The sequence below is a fragment of the Protopterus annectens genome, chromosome 13.part0 (genome assembly GCF_019279795.1).
Source record: "Protopterus annectens isolate FY-2018-M chromosome 13.part0, PAN1.0, whole genome shotgun sequence".
Classification (NCBI taxonomy): domain Eukaryota; kingdom Metazoa; phylum Chordata; order Ceratodontiformes; family Protopteridae; genus Protopterus; species Protopterus annectens.
The window spans coordinates 1,100,235,092-1,100,257,215 of NC_056747.1; the positions used below are offsets into that span (position 1 = coordinate 1,100,235,092).

Consider the following 22,124-nt stretch of genomic DNA (forward strand, 5'->3'; position numbering starts at 1 on the left):
ATCCTGCAGGCTCTGGGATTCATGGCATCTTGCATCTTACTAATCCCATGTGCAAAGCTGCATATGAGGAAACTACAATGGTACCTGAAAAACATATGGTCTCAACACAGCCACAGTTTGGAAACAATAATACCACTCATTCCATGTCTGCAAAAGGAATTTCTGTGGTGGGCTCAAGCACAGGTCTTCCATTCAGCAAGCCTCAAGCAAATCAAGTCATCACAACAGACGCCTCGGACTACGCCTGGGGGGCGCACATGACAGATCGGTGCATTCAGGGCAAATGGTCCCAAAAAGAAAAGCACCTTCACATCAATCAAAAGGAAATGCTAGCAGTAATAAATGCTATTATATCTTTCAAGGACCTTCTACAACCAGGTCAACTATTGATAAGAACAGACAACACCACAGTTATGTGGTACATAGACAAACAGGGAGGCACACATTCTTACCCCCTATGCAGACTGGCCATGTCACTTTGGAACATGGCCATGGACTTACAAATGGAACTACAAGCACAGTACTTGCCAGGCAAGGAAAACACTCTGGCAGACAACCTAAGAAGGAATATGACAGATCCACACGAATGGAAATTGCATCCAAAGGTTTTTACAGAAATAATCCAAGAATGGGGAAGGCCAGACATAGATCTCTTTGCCTCCCACAAAAATCATCAATTGACAAAATTCTGCTCAAGGATTTTCCATCCAAAGGCCTGGAGAGTGGACGCTCTCTCTTTCAGTTGGACATCAATGACAGTTTATGCCTTCCCACCTCTTCCTCTGATGCCCAAAGTTCTATTGAAAAACAAAGCAGACAGACCAAAGATGATTCTCATTGCTCCGGACTGGCCAAGGCAACATTGGTACCCACTCCTGAGGAGCCTGACGCATTCCCCACCATGGACCCTGCCTCTAATGTCTCTTCTTCTGACTCAGCACAGCTTCAAAACTCTTCACAGCCAGCTAAAAACACTCAGTCTAGCCGCATGGACGATTCCTTAGCATCACAACAGGCCCTACTCTCCAAGGAGGTGCAGGATGTCATTTTGGAGGCCAGAAGGCCATTAACTAGAAAAGCTTACTCCGCAAAATGGAAACGGTTTTGTGTCTGGAATGAGAAAAAGGGCCAGGATCCTGGAAAACTGAATTTACCTCAAATACTACAATATTTGGCTGAGCTGCTAAGCAGTGGACTTTCATTCTCCTCCATCAAAATCCATGCCTCAGCCATTTCTGCAGAATACAACACTGATCCACCTTTATTCTCTCACCTCTATTAAGGCAGTTCCTCAGAGGGGCTAAGAATTTATGACCTCCAAGGAAACAACCAATACCTGCTTGGGATCTTAATTTCATTCTGGAAAAAACTGACCTTGCCTCCCTTTGAGCCAGCTGCCTCATCAGATTTGCAATATTTGTCCTGGAAAACAGCTTTCCTTCTGGCTATCACCTCAGCTCGTAGAGTTTCAGAACTACAGGCTCTCATGGCTGTCCAGCCTTTTATCATCTTCCATCAGGACAGAGTTTCCTTACGAACCAACCCGTCCTTTATGCCTAAAGTGGTATCCAGGGTAGCTTTAAATCAGGCCATACATTTATCTACTTTTTATCCTTATCCTCAAAACAAAGGGGAGAGATTACTACATTCCTTGGACATCCACAGACAACTGCGTTATTATTTGGACAGAACAAAGCCTTTCAGAAAATCAGAACAGCTCTTTGTGTCCTATGCAGTAGGAGCTCAAGGAAAGCCAATCTCCAAACAGACAATCTCAAAATGGATAGCCCACTGCATATGCTTTTGCTATTCCTTTCATGGCAAAACTGTACCTACAGGCATTAGGACTCATTCCACCAGGGATACAGCCACCTCTGCAGCCTTCCTCAGAGGAGTTCCTACCAAGGATATTTTGGAAGCAGCCACTTGGAGTTCTGTGCATACCTTCTCCAAGCACTACAACCTACCATTATACTCCAAATCTAGAGCAGGCTTTGCCACTGCAGTCTTGCAGGGCATTTTGGCTCCTCCTAGTGCCTACCACCCCTTTCTTAGCTTTGGGATTCTACCCATCTGTTATGACTGCAGCTGTATGCACGATGAACATAGTACAGTTTTGTACCTACCATAAATGTAGATGTTCGAGTGCTAATACAGCTGCAGTCCAGGTTTCCCTCCCTCCTTCCCGTCTTGGGACAGGCCTATAGGCTAACACATCCTCATATAACCTGATTGGGGTATTCATTTATGATGTATTTGCTTGCAACTACTGTATTTTGATTATATTGCACTGCATTATTACACAAATTTATGTATTGCCTTCCTTCTGAGGGCACTTGACATCTGGGGCAAGAAAAACTGAAGAAAATGGCGTCAGCTGGTTCCTTTATACCCCTGTCGCACTGACGTCAGGGAAGAAGCGACGACAACCGACGCCGGACCTAGACTTTGGAATTCGGCCGACCGAGGACCCGCCTGACAGCAGGAGAACCCATCTGTTATGACTGCAGCTGTATTAGCACTCGAACATCTACATTTATGGTAGGTACAAAACTGTACTTTCTACAACCATGGCACCTGCCTCAGACTCCTTCCCTGCTGTCCCAGCAGGCGGGCCAGATTCTACACCCTCAGCTACAAATCCTGATCCTTGCAGCCAGGCTAATCCCCTGAACTCATCACTGGCAACCCTCAGTAAGCAGGTACTGGATGTCATTCTTGAGGCAAGGAGGCCTAGTACTAAGAAATCGTATTCGGAAAAGTGGAAAAGATACTATTCCTGGAAGCCAGTCTCAGGGAATGGACACAACTGTGCCCAGCTTACCTCATATACTAGATTACTCAACAGAAATGCTCCACAAAGGCCTATCCTTTTCTTCAATTAAGATTCATACCTCTGCCATCTCATCTCATTATAATACTGAGCCACCCCTCTTCTCTCACCGTCTGGTAAAACAGTTCCTGAGAGGAGCCAAAAATTTAAGACCCCCCAGGAGAGCTCCCACTTCAGCCTGAGACCTTAACTTTGTATTGGAAAAGCTCACGCTTCCACCCTTTGAATGTGCTGCTACAGCAGAGTTGAAATTCCTCAAATGGAAAACGGCTTTACTTCTAGCCATCACTTCAGCAAGAAGAGTGTCCGAATTGCAGGCCCTTATGGCAGTGGAACCCTTCATTATCTTCCATGAGGGCAGTGTTTCCCTCAGGACTAACCCATCTTTTATGCCCAAGGTAGTGTCTAGTATGGCTCTAAACCAGTCCATTCATTTGCCAACTTTTTTCTCTAATCCTCAGAATAAAGGGGAAAGGATCCTGCATTCCCTGGACATGCACAGGCAGTTTAGGTTCTATCTGGACAGGACTAAGCCTCTCAGAAAACCTGACCAGCTGCTAGTCGGCTTTGCTGCAGGGGCAGAGGGCAAGGCCATTTCAAAGCAAACCATTTCCAAATGTATAGCACACTGAATTCATTTTTGCTACAAGCACCATGGGAAACCTACCCCACAGGGGATCAGAACTCATTCCACTAGGGCTACATCTACCTCTACAGCATTTCTCAGGGGAGTCCCTACCAGGGACATCCTGGAAGCTGGAGCTCTGTACACACTTTCACCAAGCACTACCACTTGCCTATCTTTTCTAAATCCAGAGCTGTATTTGCCACAGCAGTCTTACGTGGCCTTATTTCCAGCCCTAATGCTTCTCAACTCCTCCACCCTTGCTTAGCTTTGTGAATCAACCCACATGCGATGACTGCAACAGTGAAACACAAAGAACATAGTACAGTTGGGTACACTTACTATAAATGTAGATGTTCAAGTGCATTCACTGTTGCAGTCCTGGATGTTCTTCGTGTTTCACTGTTGCAGTCATTACATTTGGTTAATCTGCTGGTAGGTTGCCCTCAGTTGGCCAGAATTCCAAAGTCTTGGGTCCTGCATCGGTTTCTGTCCTCCCTTCCATGACGTCAGGTCATCAGGGGTATAAAACATGCAGCTGACGCCATTTTATTTAGTTTTTCTTGCCACACGGTGCCCGAAGCCGAAGCATTTCGCAAGTGCCAGTCAGTCAGCCAACTACTGAAATATTCGAGTTTGAGTTTCAGAACCGAAGTCTTCACTAAAGCTAAGTACCCCGATGGGGAAACCTTTTTCTTGCTTTTTACCGATGTCAGAAAAAGTTAATAATTGTATTACTTGTGGGAAGCAAATACCTCATAAGGATTTCCGTTTATACTGTATTCCTTGCCTAGGCCCTGATCACAACGTGCCTAGCTGTCGGTTTTGTGCTAGATTTAACCAATGCCCTATTAAGCGTCGATATATTTTTGCATCAGAATATTTTGGAAACAGATTTAACTACCCAGAAATGTCGTCGGATAGCAGTCCGACTACCGGAGTACATAAAAAACGCAAAGAAAAGGACAGACAAAGGCAGTCGAGATCTAAAACTGACGAAGTTTCTCCTAAGCCAGTTGCCGGTTCGCCAGTACTCAGTGAGGCGCCTTCGCAGCCCCTGATACCCGCTACCTTCAAGTCGTAGACCTCTACCTACACCCATGTGGAGTCCGGCATGCCGCAGGATAGTCAAGGTATTGGACCGAAGGATGCATCTCCCTCGGATGGGTCCAGAGCTGCTGAGCAGGCACCGGCTTCTGAGGGTGTATTCAGACCTCAACATTTGTACATCAAACCGACGACAGCTGCAAAACCAAAGACAAAAGCAACTCCTAAAACTAAAAAAACTGACGCATGAGCCACGTGCACAGGCCTCCATGCCTAAAAAACAGATGATAAAAATGGCTGAAGACCTTATTACATTGATCAGGGGGTACCCATCCTCCTCCAGATAAGAGGCCTGGGCAAGACACTGATTATGAATCTTCAGATCAGGTTTCTATTTCTTCTGATTCCTCTTCTGATCAGGAATTATTTATACCTCCCTATGAGGATTCTGATGCTGAGGAGTCTATTCCAACTGCATCTCCTCCTGAGGATTATTCATTTGGAGAAACCTTGCATACTTTGAGGGAGCATTTTCACTGGGAGAGTCAAGACTTCTCAGATTCAAAAAAGAGGCTCAGGGATTTCCTTCTCCCTCAGGACAAGCCTTTAGCCGCTCCCCCTGTTTTAAACATTGTGGATGATGTGTTTTCGGAGTCAAGCTTGACCCCTGACTCCTTATCTCCGGCTCCCAGTAAGCCTGACAGATATTACAGGGTCCCTGACTCGAATACATTTTTATTTAGAAACCCTGCTGCTGATCCTGTAACTATTTCACAGGGTCCAAAGGAAGTTAAGGCTTCAACAGCAAAAAACCCTACCCCCTCTGACAGGGATTCAAGGGCACTGGACATATGGGGGAAAAGGTTTATACATCTGCAACCTTGGCAATCAGGGCCTTAAATTGTCAATTTCATATGCTTAAGTACCAACAACATGTTATGGGATTGTTGAAACAGAAAATTATGTTGATTTCCGAATGTGCAGAAAATAAAGAATTGCAGGAATTATAGCATGCAGCTGAACAAGCTGGAAAGCATACGTTGCAATGTGGTTTTGATTCTTTAGTGGCCTCCTGCAGGGCCGCAGTTACTGGATCTGTGATTAGGAGGCATGCCTGGTTAAAAGAACAAAATCTGCCTGACCATGTTAAAGCTAAATTGCTAGATGCACCTTTACAACATGATTCTCTGTTTGGTATTAAGGCAGAAGAGGTGTTAAAGAAAATGCAAGACAAAGCTAAGTCTATGCAAACTGTTAGACTTCTTACAAGTGCAGCCACCCAAATTCAATAGACACTGGCCTACAAAAAATTGGTCCTTTCCTGTATCAGACAGAGCTCAAAGGGGCAAATCCAGATGCCATAACGGTTCCAGATACCAGCCGCAAGACTCTTACAGGTCAAAGCAATGGGGCACATCCACCTCCAAATCTGGAGGAGATAACGTGCAAACCTACAGAAAGCAATCCCAATGACTTCCCTCTGCCTACACCAAACACTTATCTTTTGGCAGCACCTATTGTGGGAAAATTAGCACTTTTTGCTCAAAATTGGCAGTTAACCCAGGACAAGTGGGTACTAAACATCGTATCACATGGATACAGATTCCATTTCCACACTCTGCCAATGACAAATGGTTGGCCAGATCTGTCAAAAAATCAATGGGCAGAGGCACAGACACAGGTTACATCCCTCATGGATATGGGGGCCATTCAAACAGTACCAGAACAGGAAAAAGGACAAGGTTTTTACTCAAGACTCTTCTTGGTACCCAGAAAGGACAAGGCCTGGTGGCCAATACTGGATTTATCGATTTTGAACACATACCTGGACATTCCAAAATTCAAAATGCTCACTTTGCAGCAGCTTCTGCCTATGCTGGGCAAGAATGCTTGGCTGGTGACTTTAGACCTAAAAGAGGCACACCTGCATGTCCCAGTAAGACAGTCGTGCAGAAGATACCTCAGATTCAAGGCTGGCTTAATGCATTACCAATTCTCTGCACTGCCCTTTGGCTTATCTACTGCACCCAGGGTCTTTACAAAGTGCCTGGCACCAGTAATTGCATTTTGCAGACAAAGAAGTATACAAATATATCCTTACTTGGACGACTGTCTCATTCAAGCGAAGGACAAGGACACTCTTCTACGACACCTGGCGTTTGTGAAAATGCTTCTAACATGCCTAATGACTAAGGTACACAATAAACGAAAGTAAATCACAACTGGTACCCTCTCAAAAGATAACATTCCTGGGTGCAAGCTTGAATACAATTGCCCAGATGGCTTGCCTCACGCCAGACAAACAAAGGCAACTGACTACTTACTTCAAACTGATGGCAACAAAAACCCAGTCTTCTGCAAGACAAATTCTGCAGACTCTGTGCTTCATGGCATCTTGCATCCTACTAATTCCATATGCAAGACTGCATATGAGGAAACTTCAAGTGGTATCTAAAAAGTTTATGGAGTCAACATTCACACAGTCTGGAAACAGTGATTCCTCTCATTCCCTGCCTGCAACAGGAGTTTCTATGGTGGGCAAAGGCCTGTCACCAAAACATGGGACGGCCCTTCATTTTACCCTCTGCCAGCCAAACCTTATCAACAGACACATCAGATTATGCCTGGGGGCCCACATGGCAGGAAGATGCATTCAGGGCATATGGGCACCAAAACAAATGCATCTACATATCAACCAGAAAGAGATGCTAGCTGTTCAAAATGGCCTAGCAGCCTTCAAGGACTTACTTCATCCAGGATAACTACTGATAAAGACAGACAACACCACAGTCATGTGGTGTATAAACAAGCAAGGGAGCACACTCATACCCCCTTTGCAGATTAGCCATGGCACTGTGGGACACAGCTTTGACCTACTAAATACATCTTCAAGCTCAATTCCTGCCAGGAAAACAAAACACTGGCAGACAATTTAAGCAGAAACCTTACGGATCCTCACGAGTGGAAACTAAATCCACAAGTCTTCAGCATGATAACAGAGAAATGGGGGAGCTCAGACATAGATCTATTTGACTCTCCTCAAAATTATCAATTGAAAAGATTCTGCACAAGGACTTATCACAGACTAGCATGGAAAGTGGACACACTATCCTTCAGTTGGAAAAACCTATCAGTTTACGCCTTTCCCCCTCTGCCTCTTCTACCCAAGGTCCTCTTAAAAGTCAGACGAGAAGCCAAAGATGATATTAATTGCCCCGGACTGGCCCCACCAATACCGGTATCCAGTCCTAAGGAACTTGTCTCAATTCCCAGCTTGGACCTTGCCTCAAAGACCACAACTACTGTCCCAGCAAAACAAGCAGATCCTGCACAGTCAACTACAGACCCTGAACCTGGCAGCATGGCTAATCATGTAATCATACAAATGACACCTCTCAGTAAAGCTGCGATGGATGTCATTTTGGAAGCCAGAAGGCCTAGTACTAGAAAATCTTATGCTGACAAATGGAAAAGATTCTGTGCTTGGAATTAAGCACAAGGAACTGATACAGCAGAACCACATATTCCTCAGATATTACAATACTTAACTAAGATGCTTGACAAAGGCCTATCTTTCTCATCAATCAAGATCCATGCGTCTGCCATTTCGACTCATTACAATACAGAGCCACCAATCTTTTCTCATCCTTTACTAAAGCAGTATCTTAGAGGAGCCAAAAATTTAAGGCCTCCTAGATCATCACCATAACCTGCATGGGACCTCAATTATGTGGTGGAAAAGCTCACCCTGCCTCCATTTGAACCAGCTGCTACCGCTGATATAAAGTTCTTATCATGGGAGACAGCTCTGCTACTAGCAATAACTTCAGCAAGAAGAGTTTCAGAGCTACAGGCCCTCATGGCTGTAGAGCGTTTTATCATATTTTACCCAGACAGGGTGTCTCTGAGGACAAATCCTACTTTTATGCGTAAGGTAGTTTCCAGCGTGGCTCTTAACCAAACAATTCATCTACCAACTTTTTATCCAAATCCGCAGGACAAAGGGGAGAGAATTCTGCATTCCTTGGATGTACACAGACAGCTAAGATTCTACTTGAGCAGGACTAAAGCTCTAAGAAAAACTGAGTAATTGCTAGTGTCGTATGCTGCAGGATCAGAAGGAAAGGCTATTTCAAAGCAGACAATTTCAAAATGGATAAGCCACTGCATCCATTTCTGTTACTTACACCTTGGTAAACCTGTGCCCAAGGGCATTAGGTCTCATTCCACCAGAGCTGCAGCTACTTCAGCAGCCTTTCAAAGAGGAGTACCAACCAAAGACATTCTAGAGGCTGCTACTTGGAGTTCTGTTCACACTTTTACAAAGCATTACCATTTGCCTCTCTACTCTTAAGTCCAGGGCAGGCTTTGCCACTGCAGTGCTGCAGGGCCTTATAGCCGCACCTAATGCTATTTAGCTCCAGCCTCCCAACCATAGCTTTGGGATTCTACCCAAATGTAATGACTGCAACAGTGAAACACGAAGAACATAGTACAGTTGTGTACACTTACCATAAATATAGATGTTCGAGTGTATTCACTGTTGCAGTCCAGATTACCCTCCTGCCCATCCCCTCTGTCTTCTACAATCTATGTGGTTTATTTGCTTGTAGATGAAGGTAAAGTTTATTTTGTTGCATGTATTTTATATATATATATATATATATATATATATATATATATATATATATGGTTCCACTTCATATCATCGAATTACCATTTCATCGAATTGCAAATCATCGAGACCAAATCGTTGAAAACTCATTTCATCGAATCTCAAATCATTGAAAACTATGAAGCAACTGCAAATAACATTCCACAATGTTTTTACTACGTTTATGCAGGGGGGCAAGCCCCCCTGCACCCCCCATAATTAAATATACCAACTGTAAGGTCGCACTACAGTGGGAGGAAAAAGGTAATTTCCTAACCCCACTGTAGTGCGACCTTGGAGTTGGTATATTTAATTATGGGGGGTGTGGGGGGCGGAGTACAGAGTGTCTGGGATGGTATTTGTAGTTGCTTCATAGTTTTCAATGATTTGAGATTCGATGAAATGAGTTTTTGATGAAATGAGTTTTCGACGATTTGGTCTCTATTTGTCTATTTGCAATTCGATGAAATGGTAATATATATAAATATTGCTACCTTTTTGGGGGCACCTGACATTGGGGGCAAGAAAAACTAAAGAAAATTACGTCGGCTGCATGTTTTATACCCCTGACGTCATAGAAGAGAGGACAGGAACCGACGCAGGACCCAAGACTTTGGAATTCAGGCCGACTGAGGGCAACCAGCCAGTAGATTACCCAAATGTAATGACTGCAACAGTGAATACACTCGAACATCTACATTTATGGTAAGTGTACACAACTGTACTTTACTCATCCCTCCAGCCCCCTGACTTATCTTTGCTTCTTCCTATCCTATTTTGGTTTGGCATATCTTATACCATGTGTATTTGCTTTTTGCTGGGGGTGTTCCATACCATATAATTGCTTCCTCTTTTGAGGGCACCTGACATCTGGGGCAAGAAAAACTGGTGTCATGGCATCGGCTGCATGTTTAATATCCCTGACGGCATAGAAGAGTGACAGCATCCGATGCAGAAATCCCAAGACTCTGGTATTCAGGCAGGCTGAGGGCTACCTGGAGACAGATAACCCAAATGTGATGACTGCAGCAACAGTGAATACACTCAAACATCTACATTTATGGTAAGTGTACACAACTGAAATTTTTAACCATCGGCAAAAGAAACTCTTGCCTGCAGAGAGAAAGATGGAAAGATATTGTCTGCTGTAGGGATCAAGTTTTCTACCCCCCAAAGGACTTTAAGAAACCAATGGGTTGGGAAGAACCTTTGGTTCAGAAAACCTCAAGGTCCTTTCTAGGACTCGTAAGGGGTTTACCTTTTCCAGAGGCAGAGGAGGAGGTTTCAGTGGTGGATGCCAACCCTGAGGCAGGAAGCGGTCTGCAGAATCAGGGCTTTAGGAAACCTTTTACTGATGAGTCCTGTCAGCACTCCTGAAGTGCTGCCCGACTGCTGGCCTGTGGTCTGGGGACGTCTATCCCTGCACCTAGATGCCTGGAAAAACATCACAAACAAGTGCATGTTAAAAATAATATCCAGAGGTTATTGCGTTCCTTTTTCATCATCACATCCAAGTCCCAGGAGGTTACTCCCCGACGTACCACCTAGTCAGAGGGAGTTTGCTGTTTGAGAAGTTCAAAGACTTATAGAGAAAAGAGTCATCCAAGAGGTCCCAAATGAACAAGTAGGATACAGACCTTATTCTCACTTCTTTTTGGTGCCAAAGAAAACAGGGGACCCAAGACCAATACTGTATCTCAGCAACCTCAACCTGTATGTCAAGAAGTCGAAGATGTTCTTCATTCCACATTGCTGCAGTCCTAACTATTGGGTAGTCCGCTGTCCAGTCGGCCCGAATACCAAAGTATATGGCTGACGTCGGTCAAGGCGCATTAGACTGACGTCAGTACGTCAGGGTACTAATGCGCATGACCGACGTCATATCCTCAGTCTTTTTTGCCGCATGGTCCGATGCAGAAGCAGTTTTGCGAGTGCAGGTTGGCGTTCTGAAAGTTTCTGAAGTCAGAGTTTCAGACCGAATCAAAGTTGGCTGAGTACCCGTTGGGAATATTTTGGTTTTTCTTGCCTCAGTATTTAACCGGATGTCAGAAAAAGTGAATAACTGTATTTCTTGTGGGAAACAGATACCTCATAGGGATTACCATACTTTGTGTATACCTTGTTTAGGGCCTGAGCACGACGTTGTTGGACTCTTGTGCTAGATTTAACAAACGCACTATTAAGAGAAGGTTAGACTGTGCCAGGTTAGTTTTTGGGAAGCGTTGTAATTATAAAATGCCGTCGGATGCTCCGACGCCCGCTTCGGCCAAAAAGCGCAAGGATAAAGCAGCAAAGCCTAGAGTGGAGGAACCGACAGTCCCGGACGTCGGTTCTTTAGAAGGCTCAGTGGAGCCGGAGGTTTTGCCAGGAGTTTCTTTGGAGTCTCAGGGAGAGACTTTACTGTTACAGGATGTGTCCTCTCAGGAAGTAGGCCAGGCTGAAGGGGCTTCTCAGGTGGCTGTTCTTCCCTCTCTTCCTAAGGTGGTTAGGGCCTCCCCTTCTGTTTCCAAGGCTTCCTTAAGAGGCAGGCCTAGTTTAGCTTCAGTGGGGGTTTCTCCGAGTGTTTCAGGGTCTTTGCCTAAGAAGCATATGCTAAAAATGGCAGAGGATTTGATTACTATGATTAGAGGTTCTATGCCCCCTCCTGATAAAAGGCCTAGGGTGGAACCTGAGTTTGAGAGTTTTGAGCAATGTTCGGAGGCTTCTGAGTCTTCGGCTGAAGACTTGCAGGAGTATCCTCCTTATTCTGATTCTGATGTCAATGATTCTACTCCTTCAGCTTCGCCTCCTGAGGATTTTTCATTCTCAGAGACTCTGCATTCCATGAGGGAGCATTTTAAATGGGAAGGTCAAGATTTCTCTGATTCCAGGAAGAGGCTTAGGGAATTCTTGTTTTTACCCCAGCATAGGCCTTTAGCTATACCTCCTGTTCTGAATGTGGTAGAAGATGTTTTTGCAGAGGCTTCCCTGAATCCTGATTCTTTGCCTCCTGCCCCAGTTAAACCGGATAGGTACTATAGGGTGCCTGAGGCTCATAAGTATCTTTTTAAGAGTCCTAGGGCAGACCCGAAACTGTCTCTCAGGGGCCTAAAGGTGTGAAGGCTTCTGTTGTTAAAAATCCTGTTCCTCCTGATAAAGAGGCAAGGGCTTTGGATAGATGGGGAAAGAAAGTGTATACTTCTTCCACTTTAGCCATGAGGGCGTTGAATTGTCAGTTTCACATGTTAAAATATCAGAATTATCTCCTTTCACAATTGAAGTCTAAGGTGGATGCTCTGGCTGAAGGTATTGAGTGTAAAGAGTTGCAGGATTTAGTTCATGTCTCTGAACAGGTGGGAAAGCATTCCTTGCAGTGTGGTTTTGATGCTGTGCAGGCCTCCTCGAGGGTGGCTGCCACTGGTTCTGTTCTTCGAGGCACGCCTGGTTGAGAGATCAGAATTTAGCTGAGCATGTTAAGACAAGGATTTTGGATGCTCCTTTACAGTCTGATGTGTTGTTTGGTTCGCCTGTGGAAGCAGTTTTAAAGAAAATGGAGGACAAGGCTAAGTCTATGCAAACTGTTAAGGATTTTTGCAGGTGCAGCCTCCAAAGTTTAGTAGAAATTGGCCTACTAAGGGATGGACATATCCTGCTTACGATTCCCAGTCTAGGGGTAGGTCTAGACGTGGTAGGGGCAGAGCTCAAGGTTCTTTTAGGCCTAGAACAGGGAGTTCACCTGCTCAGACTTCTGGTGAGGGTAGGGTCAGTCCTTTCGTAAACAGACCCAATGACCTGCCTTTTCAGCTGCCAGTACATTCTCGCCTGGCAGCACCTTTGGGAGGAAGGCTGTCTCTTTTCAAAGGAAATTGGGATTTAATTACCCAAGACAGATGGGTTCTGGATATCATTCACCACGGTTACAGGTTTTATTTCCATACCTTGCCTCCTTTCAAAGGCATGCCAGACATTCCTCCTCTACAAAGACAAGAGGCTCACAAGCAAATTTCTCTGTTGCTCCAAATAGGGGCCATTCAGCCAGTTCCTGTGCCAGAAAGGGGCCTAGGATTTTATTCTCGCCTGTTCCTAGTACCAAAGAAGGGGAACACGTGGAGACCAATTTTGGATTTATCTATCCTCAACACTTATCTGGACATTCCCAAGTTCAAAATGTTGACGTTACAACAGCTTTTACCCCTGCTGGGCAAAGATCACTGGATGGTAACTTTAGATCTCAAGGAAGCTTACCTTCATGTGCCTATCAGACTAAGTTGCAGGAAGTATCTGCGTTTTCGAGCTGGAAATTTTCATTATCAGTTCTCTGCATTGCCCTTTGGCTTATCTACTGCCCAGAGTGTTCAAAAAAGTTCTGGGTCCAGAGATAGCTTACTTCAGACTAAAAGGAATTCAAATCTATCCTTACTTGGGCGACTGCCTGATTCTGGCTCAAGAAAAGGAAGACCTTTTACAGCATTTGGAATATGTGATAGCAGTGCTAAGATGCCTAGGGTATTCTGTGAACGAAATAAAGTCCAGTCTAGTACCCTCTCAAGACATGTGCTTTCTGGGTGTGAGACTGAATACAGCAGCCCAGATGGCCTTTTTAACCCCGGACAAACAAAAGAATCTTTCCAGTTACTTCCATCACCTATCTCTTCAGTCCGGGCTGACTGCAAGGACAGTCCTTCAAGCCTTAGGGTTCATGGCATCTTGTATTCTGGTGCTTCCCAATGCCAAACTGCATATGAGGAAGCTGCAATGGTATCTCAAAATGTATGGACACAGCACTGCCAGGATTTGGACACTGTCATTCAAATAATACCTTGCATTCGAAAGGAATTTTTGTGGTGGGCTCAGGAATGTCACCTAAACAAGGGACTCTCTGTGACCCGGCCAGAGGCGAGTCAGATTCTAACGACAGATGCCTCAGACATTGCTTGGGGAGCTCATCTAAATGGAAAGTGGATACAAGACAAGTGGCCTGCCAGACTACAGCATCTACATATCAACATGAAAGAGATGTTAGCAGTCCAGTTTGCATTAATGGCTTTCAAGAAGTTACTTCTTCCAGGGCAGGTGTTGATTCTAACAGACAACACAACTGTCATGTGGTACATCAACAAACAAGGGGAACACATTCTTACCCGTTGTGCAGGCAAGCAATGATTTTATGGGAGACTGCTCAGCTTGCAACTAACTCTTCAGGCAAGGTTTCTGCCAGGAGCACAGAACTCCTTAGCAGATGTGTTAAGCAGACAAATCATGGATCCCCACGAGTGGAAACTGGATCTTCATGTATTTCAAAATTGACAGTGTCATGGGGAACTCCAGACATAGATCTGTTCGCTTCTCCACTAAACCACCAGCTGCCAAAGTTTTGCACAAAGAGGTTTCATCACACAGCTTGGAAAGTGGATGCTCTTTCTTTCAGTTGGAAAAATCTTCATGTGTATGCCTTTCCACCTCTGCCTCTTCTCCCAAAGGTGCTCCTAAAGGTCAGACAAGACAAGCCAAGGATGATTTTAATAGCTCCAGATTGGCCTCGGCAACACTGGTACCCATTACTGAGGAGTCTGGTAAGGAAGCCTCCATGGCCTTTACCGGTGATTCCACACCTGTTGTCTCAGAGGGATGGTCACCTGCTCAATGTCAAGCTCCACTCTCTTCATCTAACAGCCTGGCATATTCTGTTTTGAAACACAGCAGGTCTCAACTTCCTCAACAAGTTTTAAATGTGATTATGGAAGCCTGAAGACCTAGTACAAGGAAGGTGTACGCAGAAAAATGGAAGAGATTTTTATTTTGGAGTGCAGCAAACAATTTGGAGATTTCTGAGCCTAATTTGAATGCGGCTCTTCAATATCTTACTGAGTTATTGGACAAAGGTTTGTCTTTCTCTTCCATTAAGATTCATGCTGCAGCAATTTCAGCTCACTATGATTGTGATCCACCATTGTTTTCGCATCCTTTGTTCAAGCAATTTCTTAGGGGGGAAAAGAATTTAAGACCCCCACGTAGAGCTCCTACTCCTGCTTGGGATCTCAATTTTGTGTTGGAGAAACTTACTCTACAACCTTTTGAGCCTGCGGCTACTGCTGACTTGAAATACTTGTCATGGAAGACTGCTTTTTTGTTGGCCATTACTTCTGCAAGAAGGGTTTCTGAGTTGCAGGCCCTTATGGCGGTTGAGCCTTTTTTGATTTTTCATAAGGATAGGGTATCATTACGTACTAATCCATCCTTTATGCCTAAGGTGGTTTCTAGTGTGGCTTTAAACCAAACTATTCATTTGCCTACTTTTTATGCAGATCCTCAAAATAAAGGGAAAAGATTTTGCATACTTTAGATGTACACAGGCAATTGCGTTATTATTTAAGCAGGACTAAGGATTTTAGGCAGTCTCAGCAGTTGTTTGTTTCTTTTGCTTTGAGTTCACAGGGCAAGCCTGTGTCAAAACAAACTATTTCTAGGTGGATTGGATTTTGCATTGCATTTTGTTATTCCCATCATGGCAAGGAGATTCCAGCTGGGATTAGGCCTCATTCCACTAGGGCTACTGCCACTTCAACTGCATTTCTAAGGGGGGGTGGCAACTAAGGATATTTTGGAGGCAGCTACTTGGAGTTCAGTGCATACTTTCTCTAGGCATTATCACCTTCCTCTCTACTCTAAGTCTAGGGCTGGTTTTGCCACAGCTATTTTGCAAGGCATGTTGTCAGCTCCTATTTCCTTATGATTTGCCAGCCTCCCTTACCTCTGCTTTGGGATTCTACCCAATAGTTAGGACTGCAGCAATGTGGAATGAAGAACATAGTACAGTTTTGTACCTACCATAAATGTAGATGTTCGAGGATCCACATTGCTGCAGTCCAATTTACCCTCCCTCCTTCCCCTCTGTGTTTAGGGGTGGTTGTGTAGGTGAGGTTATATTCTGGTACTTTTGTATATATTGTACATATTTTTGGTGCAGGTATGTTTGCAGTTTTTGGTATTGGCCTTGTCTTTTTAGGGTCTTCTGACATCTGGGGCAAGAAAAGACTGAGGATATGACGTCGGTCATGTGCATTAGTACCCTGACGTACTGACGTCAGTCTAATGCGCCTTGACCGACGTCAGCCATATACTTTGGTATTCGGGCCGACTGGACAGCGGACTACCCAATAGTTAGGACTGCAGCAATGTGGATCCTCGAACATCTACATTTATGGTAGGTACAAAACTGTACTTTACGAATGGTTAAGGTTCAGTCAATTCTGCCGCAAGGACGATTGGATGTGTTCTATATACCTGCAGGACGTGTATTATCATATCAAAATGAGCAAACACTCCAGGACACATTTGCTTTTTTGGCTGGGGGCTAGTCATTACCACCACAGGCCTGTGGGGTGTTTACCAAATGTATAGCAGCAGTTGCAGCTGACCTGAGGTTGAAGGGATTCCAGGTGTTTCCGTATTTAGATAATTGACACCCTACTACACCAGCAAGGCATCAACTGATTGAGGTCAGTGATTATCTACTACAGATCTTCAGTTCCCTGGGCATTTCAATAAACATGACAGTCAAACCTGATTCCTGTACAGAATCTAGAGTTTACAGGAACACAACCGAACACTTCCACTCAAGTAGCTTCCCTACCTTTGCATCGTATAACTTCTTTGAGACAGCAAGTCAGGGATTTAGAGCATCTTCCATTTCCTCCAGCACAGTTAGTCCTCAGAGTGCTGGGTTTTTTGCTAGTAGTCATCATTCTTGTACCCTTAGCAGGATACTGTATGCAAGTCTTACAATGGACTCTGGCTTTTCAGTGGTCCATTCTGTGCCAGCCCTTATCCGACTAACGCTGATGTGCAGAAGCTGTCTCCAATGGTGGCTGTAGTCAAAAGACATATCGTTGGGCAGGTTGTTTTCTCCCCCCTCCAATAGCCACAGTGACCACAGACGCTTCCCTATTGGGGTTGAGGGGGGCATTGTCAGGAAAGATGGTCCAAGGCACATGGTCCCAGCATGAGATCAAGCTGCATATCGGTGTTCTAGAGATGAGAGCAGTCCTTCTAACATTACAAGTCTTTCCGGACCTTCTCCCTCTAGGGACTGTTGCAGTTCATACAGACCATGTCAGTGGTCTGGTATGTCAACAAACAAGGAGAAACCAAATCCTACCCATTATGCAGAGAGGTCATGAGATTTGAGAATAGGCAATCTTTTCCAGTCATTTTCTAATTGCAGTGCACATTCCTCTGGAAACCAGCATGCTAGCAGACAGTCTCAGCAGGTCCATTCTGATGCCTCACGAGTGGTCCCTCAGTGAAGAAGTAACAAATCAGATTTTCAGCCGTTGGGACCAACCTTGCTTGCAGTCTCTCTGCTTTTCCCCAGACAACAAATGCAGAAAGTAATTTGCTCTGACCCCCCCCCCAAAAAAAGGGGGAGTCACTGAGGGATGCTTTAGTCCACAATTGGCCCCTGGGTCTACTTTATGCTTAGCCCCCCCTCCCTTGACCCCAAAGTTTCTACAGAAAGCCAGCAGGCAGAAGTGCTCAGTGATCCTTATTGCCCCTTTCTGGCCTTTTCAGGTGTGGTTTCCCTTCCTATGGTCTCACCTGAAGTATCCCCCATGGTTACTGGATCCCTATCAAGATCTCATCTCCCATTCATTAGAGCATTGAAAACCCAGTCTCCACACACTCAAGCTAACTGCATGGTCCCTCCACTTCCAGTGATTATAAGAAAGTCCAGGCTAGCTTCCCCATTTCGCAGCATAATCTTGGCCTCTCAGAAAGCTTCCACAAAAATGGTCTGCCATTTCTAATTTTCATTCTTTTCCTCTTTTTCCTTGTCAAAGTTATGCAAAGCCTTTATGAGGGGTATTTTTCTGCTAAGGCCAGCAGTAAGACACCTCCCCCTTGGGACATTACAATTGTCCTTCAAGGCCTCACTCAAAAACCTTTCGAACCAACAGATAGTTGTGACTTGAACTTTCTTTCATGGAAGACTATATTCCTGGTAGCCATGTCAGCCAAGAGAGTATCTGAATTGCAAGCCTTGTTAGCCAAATTCCCTTGCATCATTTTTCAAAAAGACAAGAGTTTCCCTAAGAACTAATCCATCCTTTATGCCTAAAGTAGCAACAGATTCCAACATTAATCAGTCCATTTCATTTGCCATTTTTTTTCCAAATTATTCAAACAACGGAGAATGTTTGTTGCATCTTTTTGATCTTCATAAAGAGTTGCGTTTCTATCTGCACAGGACAAAGGAGGACAAAAAATTTGATCAGCATTTCACATCCTTTTTTTTCTAATCATTTGGGCCAAGCAATATCCAAGATTACCCTGGCTAAATGGATAAGAGTGCATTTCTACCATTTATTCCCAAAAGGGGTTGTATTGCCTCAGTCACCTAAAACCCACTCAGCTAGAGCCACTTCAGCTTTTTCTACCAAAACATCTATTGATGAAATATGTGCTGCAGCCACTTGGTCCAAGACTCGTACATCTGTCTCTCATTATAAATTGGACATTGTCTCCAGAAGTAGGGCATCCTTCGGCTCGACAGTTCTCTGGCATATCCTTCCTTAGGGGCCTCCCAAAAGTTATGTAGCTGGAGACTGTGACCTAACAGTGAGGAAGAATTAAAAGGGCATCATCAGGTATGGAAGTTATGTACATATAATAACTTGGCATCTGTGTTGTCCATTTCTATTCTTCCTCACTTCCCTCCTATCCATCCCCAGCCTTAGTATCTTTGAGAAGTTATCTAGAGGAATTTGGAGCCTGTAAATTCATGGCTTTGGCCTCAGCAATTCTTGATCTGATGTTCTTCGTGTTTCACTGTTGCATTCATCATGTTTGGGTTATCTGCCTGCAGGTAGCCCTCAGCCGGCCTGAATACCAGGGTCTTCGGATTTCTGCTTCGGATGCTGTCGCTTCTCAGGGGTATAAAACATGCAGCCGACGCCATTACATCAGTCTTTCTTGCTGTGCAGTGCTCGAAGCAGAAGCAGGTTGCAAGTGCTGGTCGGCCGTCTCCTGAAATTTTTGTTTTCGAGTTTCAGACCCGAAGTCTTCAAAAAAGATAAGTACCCCATTGGGGATCCTTTTTTCTTGCTCTAACCGATGTCAGAAAAATTAACAATTGTCTTGCCTGTGGAAAGCAAATACCTCATAGAGAGTTTCATTCTTACTGCATCACCTGTTTAGGCCCAGACCATGACGTCCGTCGCTGTCAGTTTTGTGCCTTGTTCAACGCTCGAGCTGTTTGTCGGCCTATTTTTGTAGCCAAATACTTTCGTTCTCCATCTCCGTACTCCGAAATGGCTTCGTTAAGCCATCTGACTACCGATCTTCTGAAAAAACGTAAGGATAAAGACAGAGACAGACATTCCGTTAAGCTAGTCACCAGTCCGCCGGTACTCAGTGAGGCCCTTTCGCAGCCCCTGATGCCCACTACTACAGATTCGCAGGCCTCTACTGAGACTCATTTGGAGTCTGGTATGCCGCAAGATGCTTTTTCGACTATGGAACCTGCGGATGTCTGTACCTTGGATGGGTCCGGAGCCACTGTGCAGGCACCGGTTTCTGAGTGTCTATTCAGGCCTACAGACTTTCATATTAAACTGACGGCATCATTTCCAACTAGAAGTACCAAATTCCTCAGGCCTAAAACTTGCACTACGCCTAGAAAACCAATGACCAAACCGCAGACTCTGGCCCATATGCCTCAAAAACAAATGCTTAGAATGACTGAAGACCTTATTACCTTAATTAGGGGAAGCCAGCCTTCCCCCTCTAAGATTCACAGGTTGGTACTAGGCTGTCGGCCCTAGGGCCTATAGAAGCCTAGCCATAACAATTCCCCTGGCTATTTCTTCCCACACTATTTACTTCCCTGGAACCCTGTCTAGCAGGGCGACTGACGTGATCCCTGGGGTGAATTTCCTTTCTCCCATCCAATCATCAAGGTTCCTTTTGAAGAAGGCCAAAGAGGTGCTCTGCTTTGATATGCATGGGCAGTCTATTCCAGAGTCTGGGGATTCTCTGGGTCAGGAACCTATCCCTCCAGCATGTTTTGTTTATTGTGATGACCAGGTTTAGATCCCTGGAGCGTGTGGCTCTGAGGGATTGGGATTTCTTTGTGTAGCATGTCCAACAGCTCTGGGTTTGACATGGCCTTGTATGTTAAGCAGAGATCGCCTCGGAGTAGACAATATGCGACAGAGTATAGCTGGAGTTTTTTAAGGCGGTCAGCATAGGGCATCTGCTTTAGGCCTGTGATTCTTTTAGTGAGGTATTTCTGCGGCCTTTCCAGTTGTTGCAGATGTCTTGAGAGGTACATACCAAATGGGGCGTTGTATTCTATAATGGGTCTAATGAGGGATGGGGTACAGTGGGACTATGACCTCCTTTTTCCTGGATGAAAAGCCCTTAGTGATAAGGTGTGCCACATAGAAGGATTTCCTGACTGTTGTGGCGATGTGGTTATTGAAGGTGAGACCACTGTCCACCTGTGTCCCGAAGTCCCTTATCACACTTTTGGTGTTTAGTGTACTGCCACCTGTGTGGTAATTGATGGGTACATGTTTTTTCCCAAAAGGGATAACTATAGATCTGAAGTAAGATGTTCATTTGTCAGCAACCTGTGGGTTACGGATCCGATATCGGATCCGAGCCGGCAACTTGTTTCAAGCTAATGGATCCGAGCTCCTAGCTCCTCCCTTCACCCATAATCCCCTGCTAACCCTCCATGACCTCAGATCTAGTTTGCCGCGCTTGTGGATGGCTGGATCCTCTTGAGCTCGTCAGCTAAGTGGAATTTTACTGCTTTTATCTGTACTTTTCCTGTCAGAATTTTACTTTTTTAGTTAAATTAAATAAGAAAAAGTGTGTAAGTGTTAGGCTCCCTTATTATTTTTTTCTTTAATTAGTTCCACCTCCCTTTGCTGGTCGTTAGTGTGTGCGTGTGTGTTGTTTCTTTTTGGGGCCTGTGTGTGTGTGTAGTTGTTTTTTTCTTTAAAAAAATGGCTGAGGCCCCAAAAGCCATATTTTCCAAATGTACCGAGTGTGGCCATAAGCTCTCCCCGGCTGATGGCCACACTCTGTGCATTCGGTGCCTTGGGGTTGAACACCTCACCTCAGGCTGTACCATCTGTGCAGAGTTCAACCCCAGGGCACTGAAAGAGCAGAGGTCGAAGCTGGTCCTTGCGGGACTTTTACCCCCGGACTCGGCTTCGGCCTCCGCTACCTCTGCTGCTCCCGTGGCTCCACCACAGCCTGTGGTCGCTGCCACTCCTGCCCCCCTGCCTCCGTCCGGGACTCAAACTCCCGCTAAAGTGTCGGAGGACAGGGAGGCCAGGAGGGAGAAACAGAGGGAGAAGCACCACAAGCGGCGGGCCGAGACCTCCGTTTCGGCCCCACCAGCTAAGCGGGCTTCTCCCTCCACTGCTTCTAGGTCTCCTCCTCCTCGGCTCCAATCCCCTTGTTTCTCCCTGGGACCCGAGGAGGAGGAGACCCGATCTCCGTCGAGGTCATCGAGGCGGCATTCCAGGCCTGCCTCGGTGGCCTCTTCGAGATCTACGTTTAGTTTATCCGATGCAGACTTGGACCGGATGATGCGAAGATTCATCCAGGCCCAGCTGCAGATGGGAGTGCTCTTGCCTCCCCCCCCCCCCCACAGGGGGGGAGCTCGACACCTTTTTTCCACCCTATTGCTCCTTCTCCGACCCGCTATCTGGGTTCGGAGCATTCAGAGCCGAGCAGCGTTGGAGCCAGGGGTGGGTCGGCACAGACAGTACTTTGTACTTAGGATCCGACCCTGCCCTCGAGCCTGTCGGATCCGACCTCTCGGAGCCATGGTCCGAGCTTTGGATCCGGGGGATTCAGTGTGCCTTCGGCTCCGTCCAGGTCGGAGCCCACTGGTCCCTCGGATCCGACGGTCTCGGCGCCGGCTCCGATCCCTTCATCGGATCCGAGTGGGAGCCGACTTTCGGATC

General features: G+C 45.4%; 1 protein-coding gene across 4 annotated transcripts in view; it reads left to right on the forward strand.

Moving 5' to 3' along the window:
- The window catches only part of LOC122788129 (speckle-type POZ protein), a 1,772,079-nt gene that overhangs the window by 1,711,639 nt on the left and 38,316 nt on the right, over positions 1 to 22,124 (forward strand). The gene's annotated exons all lie outside the window — the stretch shown is intronic.